This window comes from Triticum dicoccoides, chromosome 3B, assembly GCF_002162155.2.
Source record: "Triticum dicoccoides isolate Atlit2015 ecotype Zavitan chromosome 3B, WEW_v2.0, whole genome shotgun sequence".
In the NCBI taxonomy this organism is placed as follows: domain Eukaryota; kingdom Viridiplantae; phylum Streptophyta; class Magnoliopsida; order Poales; family Poaceae; genus Triticum; species Triticum dicoccoides.
This window is the reverse complement of record NC_041385.1, coordinates 37,024,881-37,039,954: the sequence shown is the minus strand read 5'-3', so window position 1 is coordinate 37,039,954 and position 15,074 is coordinate 37,024,881. Positions and strand designations below refer to the sequence as shown.

At 43.3% G+C, this 15,074-nt stretch overlaps 1 long non-coding RNA gene across 1 annotated transcript; it reads right to left on the bottom strand.

Annotated features, from left to right (window-relative positions):
• Positions 1-2,825: 2,825 nt before the first annotated feature.
• On the bottom strand, positions 2,826-3,389 carry LOC119280674. The gene is made up of 2 exons (XR_005138131.1): positions 3,320-3,389; positions 2,826-3,228 (listed from the first exon to the last, which is right to left on the bottom strand). It is a non-coding gene; the product is annotated as an uncharacterized LOC119280674 (long non-coding RNA).
• Between the last annotated feature and the right edge of the window lie 11,685 nt (positions 3,390-15,074).

The window sequence follows — 15,074 nt, the reverse complement described above, 5'->3', positions numbered from 1 at the left end:
GGTGCGCCACTAGCATCACGTCATTAGAATTTAATACTAATGACGTATCCCTGGTGCGCCATTAGTATACCAGATACTAATGGTGCACCAGGGAATGCGCCATTATTATATCACATGGTGCGCCATTAGTATACCAGATACTAATGGTGCACCAGGGAGTGCGCCATTATTATATCACATGGTGCGCCATTAGTATACCAGATACTAATGGTGCACCAGGGAGTGCGCCATTATTATATCACATGGTGCGCCATTACTATCTGACTTAGTAATGGCGCACCACATAGAAGTGTGTCGTTACTAACCTTTTTTTTTGAAAAAAAATTCAGAATTTTTTTTTAATCTCAAGTCAATATGTTTAATCTCAAGTCAAATCGCGATAAGTGGTCAAACTTCCCAGAAGGTCACCGATCCTCACACTACTCCAGTACGAGCACGCTTAACTTCGCAGTTCTATCCAAAACCAACACCACCTCACTTAACACGCACTTGTTGATATATCTATCATATCAATCCTATTAAACCTTATTGATGTCTAGGACTTTGTTCATGTTCATGAGTATGATGAAATTTTGAAAAATATTTCAAACTTCCCGGTCATATTACGTATCATTTTTCGAAAAAAATTCCGAAAAAAAATTCCAAAAAAATAAATTCGAAACCAATTTTTTTTTCCGTTACTAGTGGCAGAGGGAGTACATTTTACTGTTCATGTGAAGCATATGAGCTCGGGATCAAATACTCAATGTCCCGATAGAGTGCTCTTACATCCCCACATGCAACCACCGAAATTAGATCCGGCAGAACCTGGATCCCGATTATACATAGAGTAGTGATCTTGCATAACACACGAGCCAAAAATCATAGAGTACACTGGCTAATTAAACATGCAGGATAGTAGTAGATAGTACACTGGCAAAAATTATACCACTAAATTCGTATTTTCGGTATGAATTCAGTGATATAATTTTTGCTACCGCCGCAATCGGTCTCGTTGGTTAAATTTACAGTCAAACATAGATCTCGGGAAACGCAGGCGCACTACAGTGTGGAATGGAGGGAGTAGTAGATAGTAGAACGTTGGGTGCAGGATATAGTACTCCCTCCGTTCCTAAATATTTGTCTTTCTAGACATTTTAAATGACTACTACATACGGATGTATGTAGACATATTTTAGAGTGTAAATTCACTCATTTTGCTCCGTACGTAGTCATTTATTGAAATGCCTAGAAAGACAAGTATTTAGAAACGGAGGGAGTAGTAGATAGTAGAACATGCGGTGCAGGATAGATATCCCAGGCATTGACCCATCCGTTCAATCGAATCGACGGACCCCAAGCAAAAAGGTGAGTGCTCCAAGACTGAAGCCAGCACCACAGGCCAAGCCCTCGTCCCTGCGCCTCTTCTTGTGTTGCTCTATAATCTTCTCCGGTGCTTTTATGCTCCCAAAGAGGAAGGAGAGTGAATGTTAGGATGTATTGCGCAATGAATGAATCAATCAGATGACAATCTTGCATGTCTAGTGCCTTACCGAAACTCTGGGCCAAAGCAGTCGAGGTCAGCATTAGCCGGTGCCTACATGCAGTTGAGTTTGAATCGTTAAAAATGGGAGCAGCTAATGCAGGCTGCTGAAACTAAAATGACATCGATAATTTCATCTAAAAACATCTATTGAGTCTGTCTAGGTCAACAGAGAGATTCTGGACTGGATGCCACATGATGATTTCCAAAAACAAGTACTTCATCCTGTTTGGATGAGTGGTGTTCATTGGTACAGTTTGGTATTTCCAGTTCAAAACCTGAAGCTAAATATAGAAGGTTTAACCAACTTTGGCATCTATCTATCTATCCGAAATCTCAAAATCAAGACTCTAGAAGAACATTCAGAAATTCCAGCAATTGAAACTATATTGCTAATTTAATCACAATAACTATATTGCTAAGAACATGAGGACACTCGAAGCCATCTGGCTGGTGTCTCTGGTAACAGAAAGAAGATGGATTGCACACGTTGATTCCGATTGCTAATATCAAATTTAACCCAACAACTTAAGCAGTGCCTATCCATAACTATCCCCGCCTCCATCACTACAAGAAATATGCAACAAACTCCACAGTTATGCCATTAAACAAAACTAGAACTAAAAGCAAAGCAAAAAGGAAATGAACAAACATTCAGGAATAGTTGACCAGTCCTTGGATTGAATATAAAGATTGCACTCTTTCGCAAAAAAGAAGAAACGAATAAAGATTGCACCATTGATTGGTCACGATAGACATTTGCGTCATCCACAAACCATATGATTTGCTCAGCCTTCTCACTCATTTTTCCTGGCTCTGCCAGTGGCAACAGTGGGCTAACCTCAGGATTGGTGCTCTTCTTTCCCAAAGCATTCTCCAATGCAGCCCAAAAGGTTTGCACAAGAAGAACTCTTTGCACAGAAAGGCCAATCGACATTGCAAAGGGAACAGGCTTCTCCGCTTCACTTGGAGCTGGCAGGGGCTTATTAGGTACTCCCTCTGTGTGAAAATGCAAGACGTTTTGACAGTTTAAATTGAACTGCCAAAACGTCTTGCTTTTAGAAACAGAGGCAGTAGGATTCTTGCTCCCCCACTACTGGTAAATGTGAGCTAACTAGAAGAATTAACAAGTCACAGATATGAGGCCTTCACAAAACTTCACGGCCAAAGCAATCAGACAGAACATAGAGCAAAATGCATACGAATCATTACTCGAAGGTTGAGACCATGAGAACACCACGACAGATTAACAACACGGCTGAATATAGATCTCTGATAACAACAGATAAGAGTGGCGATAGAGTGCCCTTACATCCCACATGCAACCACCGAAATTAGATCCCACAGAACCTGGATCCCCATTGTACATACAGTAGTGATCTTACATAACACACAAGCCAGGAATTACAGAGTACACCGGCTAGTTAAAACATGCATGATATATAGAGTACTAGTAGATAGTAGAACTTGCGGTGCAGGATATAGCACTAGTAGATAGTAGAACTTGCGGGTGCAGTAGTAGATAGTAGAACATGCGGTGCAGGATAGATATTCCAGTCATTCACCATTGAGCCATCTCCCTTCAACCGAGCCTATGGACCCCAAGCAAAAAGGTGAGTGCTCCAAGACTGAAGCCAGCACCACAGGCCAAGGCCTCATCCCTGCGCCTCTTCCTGTGTTTCTCTACAATCTTGTCCAGTGCCCGGCTTCCAAAGAGGAATGAGAATGAATGTTAGGACGTGTTGCGCAATGAAGGAATCAATCAGACGACAATCTTGCATGTTTTTAGTGCCTTACCGAAACTCTGGGCCGAAGCCGAAGCGGTCGAAGTCAGCATCAGCAGGTGCCTACATGCAGTAGAGTTTGAATCGTTAAAACTGGGGCCGCTGAATGCAAAATGACATGGATAATTTCATTGGTAAAGTTTGGTATTTTCAGTTCAAAACACCAAGCTAAATATACAAGGTTTAACACCAACTTAAAGTTTGGCAGCAACTATCATCAGTCTGTCCGAAATCTCAACATCGTCAGGACTCTCGAACAACATTCAGAATTTTTTTCTTTTCCTTTTAATTTTCAAAATAAATTCAAATTATGTTCGTGAATCTTGGGAAAAAATTCATGAATTTCGAAAAAGCTTGCAAATTCAATAAAAATCATGGATATGAAAAAAAGTTTGTGAATTCAAATCGATGTTCACATATTCTCAAGAATTTCAAAATCCATTCACAAATTAGTATTTTTTTGCGGATTCAAAAAAAGTTCACCAATTTAAGTAATGTCCGTTGTTCACAAATTCGTAAAATGTTCACTAATTCCGAAAAATGATCGCGGGTTCAAAAATGTTCATGAATTCAAAAACAAATCCTGATTTTTTTTAAAAAAAAAAAGTCAGTTTGAAGATTGTTCATGGCTTTCAAAACAGGTTTGCAAGCACATATTAAATGTGATCCAGTGTAGCAGCTTTCGCAAGCACATATGATTCAGTGTTACAGGCACTTTCTCGTGAATCACTTCCGCGAGAGGTATCATCAAGAGCTTTGTCTTGATTTCTCCACCACAACCTTGCTTGGAGTTAGGAAAGGTTCTTGAATGTGTTTAACTATTGCAGAACAATCGGTGGTGATCTGTACCTTTTGTACACCGACCTCGAGTGCCAATAACAGACCTTCGTTGCGTGCCATTGCTTCAAGTGTTTCTGGATCGAACAGATCATCCACTGTTACAGCTGAGGCGCCCAAAAACAACCCCGTATGATCTCGACAAATTGCCGCAAAGGCTACCCTGTCCTGATTACGTGGGATTGCAGCATCGACATTCATTTTCACCCATTCAACTTCTGGGTGTACCCACTTCTTTAGCCGGACACTAGAGATGGTGGGCATTGTATCATGTTTCTTCTCAGGAACGAGAGCCAAATCAACAAGGTATTTTTTTATACAAAACACGCATGGACTGAGGCCATTGATACTCTTGTTCATGTATAGCCTTTTCGCGAACCCACGATATCGCCGAAAGTGTAACAATGGCTTTGAATCATCACCTACTGTACTTTGCAACTCAACTAACCACAATCATTAGTGATTGGGACCATATGCTCAACGTACAAGTTTCATCTCGAGGGGGCGTACACGAACCGGTGTTCGCAGCATCCTCTCTTCGGGGCGAGCCCTATCGATGATTTCATTCTATACAATGTCAAAACCTGAAATACCAATGGTAGTTTCCAAGTGCCATCTCTATTCGACTCCCATGCTTATTCTTGAACGCTTGAAAATGTAGCATGAGCATGTTGACAATCATTCTAGACTACATGAATAACTAGTGCTAGTCCTTGACCTCTAGCTTTTGCCCAAAGCCGAGCCTCCTCCTTGATTGGGCGGACGAGCTCGCTGGTTGATCGCCGAAGGTCGTTGAAGAGAGCGATGTTTCGATGCTTCGAGATACTCCATGCGGTTAGGGCTATAAGAGAGTTGAGGCCCTTCACCAAACTTGCCGGAGAAGCGGCAAGCGAGGCAGACCACCACGGGAAGAAGGTCGCGCCGACGCTTGGCAGAAGAACCGGCAAGGCGACGCCAGGATAATATCGCATGCCAGGTGATCTTCGAGAAGACGGACTGGACAAATAGGTGATCAATGGTCTCAAGCTCCTGGTTGCGCAACTTGGATAGAGGGTCGTGAATTAACCATCGCACGCTCTTCGTTCCGTAGTCCAGCAGCGGTCCAGGGAGGCTAACAAGAGAAAAACTTGACGTTCATCGGTGCCCAACACTTCCATATGGGCCGCCAATTGAGCGTGATGGTGGAGCCATTCGTGTATTGCTCGTTCTGAGTCAAGTTCCAAGAGATCTTGTCGGGCACGTCAGAAAGCTCGATCTGCTGAATACGCGACCATAGACCAAAGTATTCGATCGTGGCGGACAGTCCCAGGGAACCATGCATATCACAGATCCAGGATCGTTCGGTGATCCCATCGCACACCGATCTGCAGTGCCTCGGCCTGCGTGGGCTGTGGGGTAGATGTGTAGGCATGATCTCGGCAACAGACTGTCCCTAGAGCCAATGGTCAGACCAGAACCGGCAAGTACAACCATCCCCCAAGGTCCGAGTCATGGAAGTGTGAAAGATCTGGTTGGTCTCCTCGTCTCTGGGGAGTTGTTGATGATTCCATGGGCGATTGGGGTCTGCAACCAGTAGCCAAAGCCAGCGAGCCCTAAGTGTGATGCCCATGCGGTGAAGATCGCGCACAGCCATGTCTCCAAGCTCCGGTGGTCTAGAGATCTTCGGCCAACTAATGAGGCAGCAATAGGCCTTGGCGTCCTTACGACCATGCCAAAAAAGTCACGCAGCACCGTGGTGATCTTCTTGAGGATTGAAGGGTTTATGGTCATGTCGAGTAGAATGTGCACTGGCATGGCCGTTGCATATGGCGAACAAGACAGAGTCTCTCGCCCCACGAGAGGAGGGTGGCTTTCCAAGTTTGATAATCTGGGTTACATGGAATTAATCTCACCTTAGCCTCTGTATTTTGACCAGATGACCTTTTAAACCTGGACGGAAAGCGTATTGTGACTATAGAGGCAATATCATATACATGATACTAAATTATGATACTACCCGCTATGAGAGGACTTATTTTTTCTATACAACCTGCTACATCATGACCCACTTTTATTTCCCTTTTGACATAAAGAAAAGGATAATTGAGGATCAAGATTGGCATAGATAATGACAGTATTACAACTAGTATCTAATAGTATCAACATCCCTATCAAAATTTGAGGAGCAAACCCTAGAGTAGAGCAATGAGGGTGCTCACCTTAGGCCTTTCAGTTATAGGGTCTATCTGATGTGTACAGAAGGAACCAAAACTTCCTATAGTATCGCAATAGAATATACAAGTTGTGATTCTATCTTTTGATGTGACTTTCTTAAGAATGAAATATATGGATACATTCACTTTTATATCTAGGTTTAAATTGAATACAAATCAAACTAAGAAGCACAATATATACAAAAAAAATCATGCATACATATAAGTAAGGTGTTGTTTTACCAAGCACCCATGAGATACCTATTGAGTTGACCGATGCGATTCAATACCAAGTATAAACCCCTTGTAGACACCTTACCGTACCTAGAAAATTATATTCACACCTAAGATATATAAAAATGCAACTTGCCCTGATATTTGCTTGAGCTTACGTTTTAGACCTATCTCCAAAGATATTTTAGGATACAAAAACATACATACTATCATATACATATATACCTAAAATCCATCTATGTGGGAAAAAATAATCAATGGATATTTTTTCCCATATAGTGAAATTCAGTTTAACAAAATGTTATTGATGAGAAAAAGTAAGAAACTCATTTCCTATGCAATAATATGGTTATGTTGAGCTGACGTGTATTATCAATTGAAGAAGTTCTAATTGTATAACGCAAAAATCATGTTAATATTCACTAGCATGCGTAGAATCTAAGTGATAAAATATAATAGTTGTGATCACACTTCCATAAAATAAGTTTTATAAAAGTAAAATAGTTCAACATAAATCAATGAAGAAATGCTAGGCCATGCCATATATGTTTTGTTAAACTGAATTTCTTGAGTAACCATCTAAAACCGGTTGTTGAGGATGAAACTTAGCCATGCCAAATAGTTGTTGAGGATGAAGATTAACCATGCCAAATAGTTCAACATGGGATTCAACAATGGGAAATGGATATGAAATAAGCAATCAGAACTTAGTCAGGTTTTGGGCGCGTCCGAAAGATCAATTTCTTGAGTAACCATCTAAAACCAGCTACAGCCACAACCTTGACCACGACCAATGTCGGATACACTTTGGGCTTCTCCTTTCTCATCTCATTGTCCGCCAAGGCAAAGAACATCTCTACCAACTGTTCGTGCAGCAGCTTCCTTGCAAATTGCATGCCCAGGAAGAAGTCAGGTACAACTACACCAAGGCTCGCGACGAAGCAGCACCCAAGGAAGATCTTAAAGCTCCAGTACGGCTCATCAACAAGACATTTTAAACAAGATTACACAGGAATATGTTTTGGTTAATTTCTAAACACTAGTAGAAAAAGGGCCATTCGTCCCGGTTCATGAGGGCCATTTGTCCCGGTTCCCGAACCGGGACTAAAGGGTCGTAACTAAAGCCCTATACCTTTAGTCCTGGTTCGATCGGGAACTGGGACAGATGGGGCTCCACGTGGACGGAGAAGCTTGCCCAGGCAGGGGGGGGGGGACCTTTTGTCCCGGTTGGTGCCACCAACCGGGACCAAAAGGCTTCCACACGTCAGCAGTTCAGAGGCTGGGTTTTTTGTTTTTTCTGAAGGGGGGGTGGTTGGTGGTTTTGTAGGGTTAATTTAGGGGTTTCATATATTGTGTTAGCTAGCTAATTGAGAGGAATGTCCTCTCTTATCTCCGTGCTTGGTCGACGCTACGTATAGAGAGGACTCGACAAGCTAGCTAGCTAGTAAGCAAATGAAGGAAACCATTAAGTACAGAAGATCATCATGAACATATACACAGAGAGAAGTGATCGACCTCTCCTTCTTCGATAGATTGGTCGAACAACAAGTTTTTGTATATCTATCCGATGCTACTGGCTACATATATATGTACAATATAAAATATCTTGCGTCCCCTAACATCTGAACTCAACTTCCACATGGTATTCTCCATGTTTTTCGATGACATGGTCAAGAAAGAATCCCGCCAATTCCTCTTGAATTGCTCATATGCGATCTTGTGGTAGGAGCTCATCCCGCATCTGCCACATCTAATTTCAAGAAAGGGGTCATGATACGTATCCAACGTATCTACTTTTCCAAACACTTTTTCCCTTGTTTTGGACTCTAATTTGCATGATTTGAATGAAACTAACCCGGACTGACGCTGTTTTCAGCAGAACTGCCATGGTGTTGTTTATTGTGCAGAAAACAAAAGTTCTCGAAATGACCTGAAAATCCACGTAGATAACTTTTGGAAAATATAAAAAATACTAGTGAAAGAATCAAGGCCAGGGGGCCCACACCCTGTCCACGAGGGTGGGGGGCGCGCCCCCTCCCCCTGGGCCCGTCCCCTGTCTCGTGGCCCCCCTGGAGCTCCACTGACCTCAACTCCAACTCCATATATTCCGTTTCGTGTTGAAAAAATCAAAGAGAAAAAGTTTCGTCGTGTTTGACGACACGGAGCCACTGCCAAGCCCTAATCTCTCTCGGGAGGGCTGATCTGGAGTCCGTTCAGGGCTCCGAGGAGGGGGGTTCGTCGCTGTCGTCATCATCAACCATCCTCCATCACCAATTTCATGATGCTCACCATCGTGCAGTAATTCCATCGTAGGCTTGCTGGACAGTGATGGGTTGGATGAGATTTACCATGTAATCAAGTTAGTTTTGTTAGGGTTTGATCCCTAGTATCCACTATGTTCTGAGATTGATGTTGCTATGCTTAATGCTTGTCACTAGGGCCCAAGTGTGATGATTTCAGATCTGAACCTATTATTTTCATGAATATATGTGAGTTCTTGATCCTATCTTACAAGTCTAAAGTCACCTATTATGTGTTATGATCCAACAACCCCGAAGTGATAACAATCGGGATACTTCTCGGTGATGACCGTAGTTTGAGGAGTTCATGTATTCACTATGTGGTAATGCTTTGGTCTGGTACTCTATTAAAAGGAGGCCTTAATATCCCTTAGTTTCCACTAGGAACCCACTGTCACGGGAGGGTAGGACAAAAGATGTCATGCAAGTTCTTTTCCATAAGCACGTATGACTATATTCGGAATACATGCCTACATTATATTGATGAACTGGAGCTAGTTCTGTGTCACCCTATGTTATAGCTATTACATGAGGAATCGCATCCGACATAATTATCCATCACTGATCCAATGCCTACGAGCTTTTCACATATTGTGCTTCGCTTATTTACTTTTCCGTTGCTACTGTTACAACTACTACAAAACTGTTATCTTTACTTTTGCCACTGTTACCATTACTTCCATACTACTTTGCTACTAAATACTTTGCTGTAGATACTAAGTTATCCAGGTGCGGTTGAATTGACAACTCAACTGCTAATACTCAAGAATATTCTTTGGCTCCCCTTGTGTCGAATCAATAAATTTGGGTTGAATACTCTACCCTCGCAAGCTGTTGCAATCCCCTACACTCGTGGGTTATCAGGTCAATACATATATATGAATGAAACTGAACACCAATGATGGTAATAAAATAAAATTGTGAATATTATTGCATACGCACTTCATATTGCTGTTTAGAGTAGCCCCGCTCACAGGTGGTGTGGTGGATGAACTCGCAAATGTAGTATCCACACAAATCATTCCTGGGTTCCTGCCACAACCACTTTACAAGAAATAGAGGTCAATCAAACTGATAAGCAAGCATGCTAAATGGTATTAATGAAACTAGCTAGAATCAATGGGAGATGTGCGGGACTAGGTAGTAGCTAGTACTTACGTTCGGGTGGTCAAATCGCAGTTGCGCCGGCAGTCCCGGAGCTTGTGCGGTGAACTTTTTCCAAACCCTGCAAGACAAAGAAAACAATTACTTGATATCAGGAAATGAACAAAGTTGCTGATATGGTGCGATAATGATAGATTGAACTTACTTCTCGAGCATTTTAGTCATGGTCGCATACTCCTCCGGATTTTTTCGTTTGGAGTCTATGACGGTTACTAGTCCCTGCTCAAGCTTAATCTCTAGCCGAATAATGTGGAAGCTGTGCATGCATGCATAACTCATCAATTACATTACTATAACCTCGAGTAATAAGGGAAACCGAATATGCACAAGACAGTAACACTCACTTGTATTCGTAAGGAAAGAGTATTGTAGCTTTGTTTTGATTTCGAAGTAACGATGCCAGAAAGTTGGCCTCGGTTTGTCTCGCATCATGTTTAACACTCCATTCATCCATGAGTTTGATGTTAATGAACCCAATATCACCTACTTGTCTTTTCTTCAATTCTGCGATCTTTAATCTGCATAATATAGTGAGGATAATTATATATACATGCAATGAAAGAGCTGAGCTATATATAGAGACTTAACTAATTACAGAGAAGTAGTACTTACAGACAGTAGCAAGTGATGATTGTTTTATCGAGGGCCTTTTGATTGAAAAACTGGAAGAACTCCTCATATGGAACTAACAACAGATCAATTCCAACGAGGTCGTTCTCCTCTTTAACCTATAGCGACAAAGTATTTTTCCCAGACTTCCTGCAGATATCCATGTACCAATCATGGAATCTTCGCATCATCATTGTTAGGGAAGTAGCAGGTCTGACGAGAGGCTTCCCGTGCTCGAATCTTAATGTGTCCACCTCCATTGTTCCAAAAATTATTGCATCATCGTCGGTCATGTAATCTCCAGGATTGGTACCGGGCAGCATCCCTGGAAGTTAGCGACGATATCGCTAGACATATTGAGCGGGGGGCACGATTGCTTCGCTTGTTCGCTGAGCCGGGGAATTTTTTCCCTTTTCTTCATTCTGCTAGCCTTTGATCAGTGCAAGTACTTCCCGACCGCTCCGCTTCCTTATATATCCTTTCAATGATACAGTCATAGTTGGATTGCAGCAGAGGCGGTAATGGTCGCTACAGGGCATCCAAAGTGTGCTTCGCTTTCACCGGATCTATCTTCTCCGCCGGAGGTGGATGTTTCTTAGCTCTTACCGATTCAAAGAAGTCATTCACTTGGCCTTCACAGATCTTTTGGTTTTCCTCCTCGCTCCTCTCATATGGTAACTTCTCTAGAGGCTTGAGAGACGATGGACCGTATCTGTATTGCCTCCCGCCTCTGGCTGTACTGCTAGACACAGAGCAGCCGGAGCGGCTGCAGCTGTCTTATTTCGTTTCTTAAGAGGCGGAGCAGCCAGAGGTGAACTGCTACGACGCGCGGAGTAGCCGGAGCTGCGGCGTCTGTGTTCCGCCGTCGCTTACGAGGCGGTGAAGGAGGAGGCAGGCTGCTCGGACGCGCCGGAGCAGGCGGATAAGGAGGCGGATTACTGCCGCCCTCATGCGTCGGAGCAGGAGGCGGAGTGCCCAGCTGACTAGTAGGAGCCGTGAAGTTCAGAACCTTGATGTGCTCCTTCCGCCAAGACACGGAGTATGCATAGCTAGACCTAGCCAAGTCTCCCCATCACTTGTATGGTGGTCAAGCTGGAGCTCCTCAAATCCCTCGGTTATTCCGTCCACCATCACAACAGCATAGCCTTGTGGAACCGGACGACAGTGAAAAGTTGCTCCGGGTGAAGGAGGGAACACTAAGCCGACAACCGCCTTGACTTTGAGCTGATCCCATTGCGTCATAAGGTGGCACTGGTGTGAATCCGTGATAAAATCCACGGGGTAGCTAGGACCCGTCAAGTCAGGCTGCTGAACGAGCTCGGTGAAAGCCACGCTGCTTCTCCGCTGAAATGGCGGGGTAGCTTCTGGGGTAGCATCTTGGGCAGGTTCTCGCAACTGCTGGTTCTCAACATCTCGTTCCTCTAGCTTTCTTACCCTTGCCTCCTCCTCTCTTGGTTTTGTAACGGCCTGCGTCGGGAAACCCAACCTTCCACGCAACAGAGCCTGGCATGCCTCGTGTTCGTCCAGGGTGCTCAGGATTCTCGAGAGCCCTTATGAGCTCGTCGTTCTCTCTATAGGGAACATACTTCCCTTCCCACACTTCGTTGATTGCTTTCCGAAGCTTCGTGACGGGTGTTGCATGTTGCTCGTCCGTCCAACAACACTTCCCTGTTTCAGGGTCCAATGTTTCACCAGCCCCAAAGAACCAAGTCCTACAACGGTTTGGCTAGTGCAATGTCTCTGGTTCGACCGCTTTAGCAATCAGGTCTTGCTCAGCCTTGTCCCACAAAGGCCGGGCTTTGAGGTAGCCACCTGACCCCATGGGATGGTGATGCTCCTTCTTTGCAACATTTGCCTTGTTAGTCACTGACATCTTCTTACTCCTCTCCGATGTCTTGTTGGGCACAAATGCGAGCCAGTGATCTCTTATCTTCTCAAATCGGCAGTTGAATTCTGGAGTCTTGTCTTGGTCAACATACATTGTTTTCAACTCATTCTTCCACCTCCTGAATAGATCTGCCATCTTCTTGAGAGCATAGGACTTGATCAATGGCTCTATAACTGGATTCTCTGGATCCTCCTCTTCCGGTAGGGTGAAATTTACCTTCAGTGCTTTCCAAAGATCTTCTTTCTATCTATCTTCGACAAAAGAAACTTGAAGAAGCTCTTCCTTCTTAGGCACATTCCATAGCTCGATGCTGATCGGGATCATGTCCCTAACAGGAACCCCGTACTCAGCAGAAAATGCTTCCTTGGTCCGGAGGGGTTTAATCCGTTGGCCATCGCGCGCGATTTCTGTGATCGTGAACCTTTCATCCGGGCGCAACTTTTTCTTCGGGCCTCATTTCTTTACTGAAGTATTGCTTGATCCGGAGGGCTATATAAAAGAAGAAAGAAGAGTTAATATATGTACATACCAAAACAATTAATGCATCAGTTAACTAGTCAGCACAGGCTTAATATATATACATATATATACACACACACACACAAATATATATATATATATATATATATGTATATATACTAGTCAGCACAGGCTTAATACCTCGCCGGACTTTGCAAGAGCTGATCCCGACTCCGTTCGGTCACCGGAGCTGTCATCACGGACGCCGGAGCCACCATCGCCATCATGACCGTCCTCCATTGTTTGATCACCGCAGCCTGCTTCCTCTCCTTGCAGGCCTTCTTCGATGTCGTTGAGAAACGACAAGATTACATCACCTCCGTCGCGGATTATGTCCCCCAATATCTCTTCTTGATCCAAGTCTCTTTGATGATCCATAGTTTCTGCAAATATTACAACATGGCAATTAATATATAAACATGAGAGATGGATATAACGAAGTTATCGGGGATGGGGTATATCGACAACGATGACATATACATAGAAAAAATGATATCGGGGAGGGGGTATATATATCGACCCCCCCCCCCTCATGTCGAAGTTATTGGAGAGGGAGTATATCGACCCTAGCTAGTTCACGACCCTCGACCGCTCGGCGATCCACAACCCTCTACCCTAGTTCCCGACCCTCGACCCCCTCATGTCACGTTTTTCTAGTATCAAAGGATTCAACAAAACCATGTCTTCATCATTAGGCGAAAGTAACAGGCGCATGATGGTACGAAGCTCTCCAAAGTTATTCTGGAACGAAATCCCAGATAGAATAATTCGCTTTTTGGTACAAAGTATAGCAAGAGCCTTCCGAATATCGCTATTTGGAAGGCCTTTGCTGAATTTTGTACCAAAAGGCGGATTATCCTATCCGGGACTCCGTTCCAAAATAACTTTGGAGAACTTCGTACCATCATGCCCCAGTTACTTACGGCTAATGATGAAGCCATGGATTTCTTCAATACTTTGAAACTAGGCAACCTCTCGACCCCTCGGCGATCCTCGACCCCTCGACGACCCTCGACCCTTGAACACTCGGCCCCTCGATGACCCTTGGACCATCAACCCTAGAACCCTTGAACCATCGACCCTCGACCCTAGAACCCTCGAACCCTCGAACCCTCGACCCTCGAACCCTCGACCCCTTGACGACCCTCGACTCTTGAACCCTCAACCCTCTACCCTAGTTCACGACCCTCGACTGCTCGGCGATCCTTGGAGAGTTGGTCGAGAGAGAGGGGGTTGATCGACGCTCGAAGAAGAAGAAATAGACTAACCTAAAATGCACTAACAACAACTAACCTAAAATGCACTATAAATCAACTAACCTAAAATGCACTAACCTAAATCAACTAACTCAACATATGAAGAAGGAAATGCTATCGGAGAGGGGGTATATCGACCCCCCCTCATGTATCCACATACATATATCTATACATACATACATCCATCTATGGATCATCATTGGAAAAAAATGCATACATCCATGGATCATCATTTCTCATATATATATCCATCTATAGACACATACATATATAAATGGAAAAAATGCTATGAAAAAATACATATATGAACAAAAATACATATATACTTGGTAAATATTCTATGAACATCATTTCTCATATATATCAATGCATACATCCATGGATCATCATTGCTCATATATCCATAGTCATATATAAAAACTTTCTATATATGAACAAAAAACTTTCTATGAACAAAAAAAACATTTTTGACATATCTAGCATATTCTAAATTTTCCTAACTCTTTTACAACCAGAAAAATTACTTCAACTTCATGACAGTACCCACACTCCATTTCACCAAAAACCTTTTGATCCATAGTTCAAATTTTTCAAATTTCATTCAAATGAAATTTGAATCAGATTCAAATTACTTTCTGAAAACCTATTCTAAACCACTCCAAAATTTTGAAATTTTGCCATCGCGTTGCTGCTGCTCCTCTCCTTCTCCTCTCTTTCTCCTCTCCTTCTGCTCTTCAACGCGTCAGGGCCGGCGGCGACCATGGAGCAG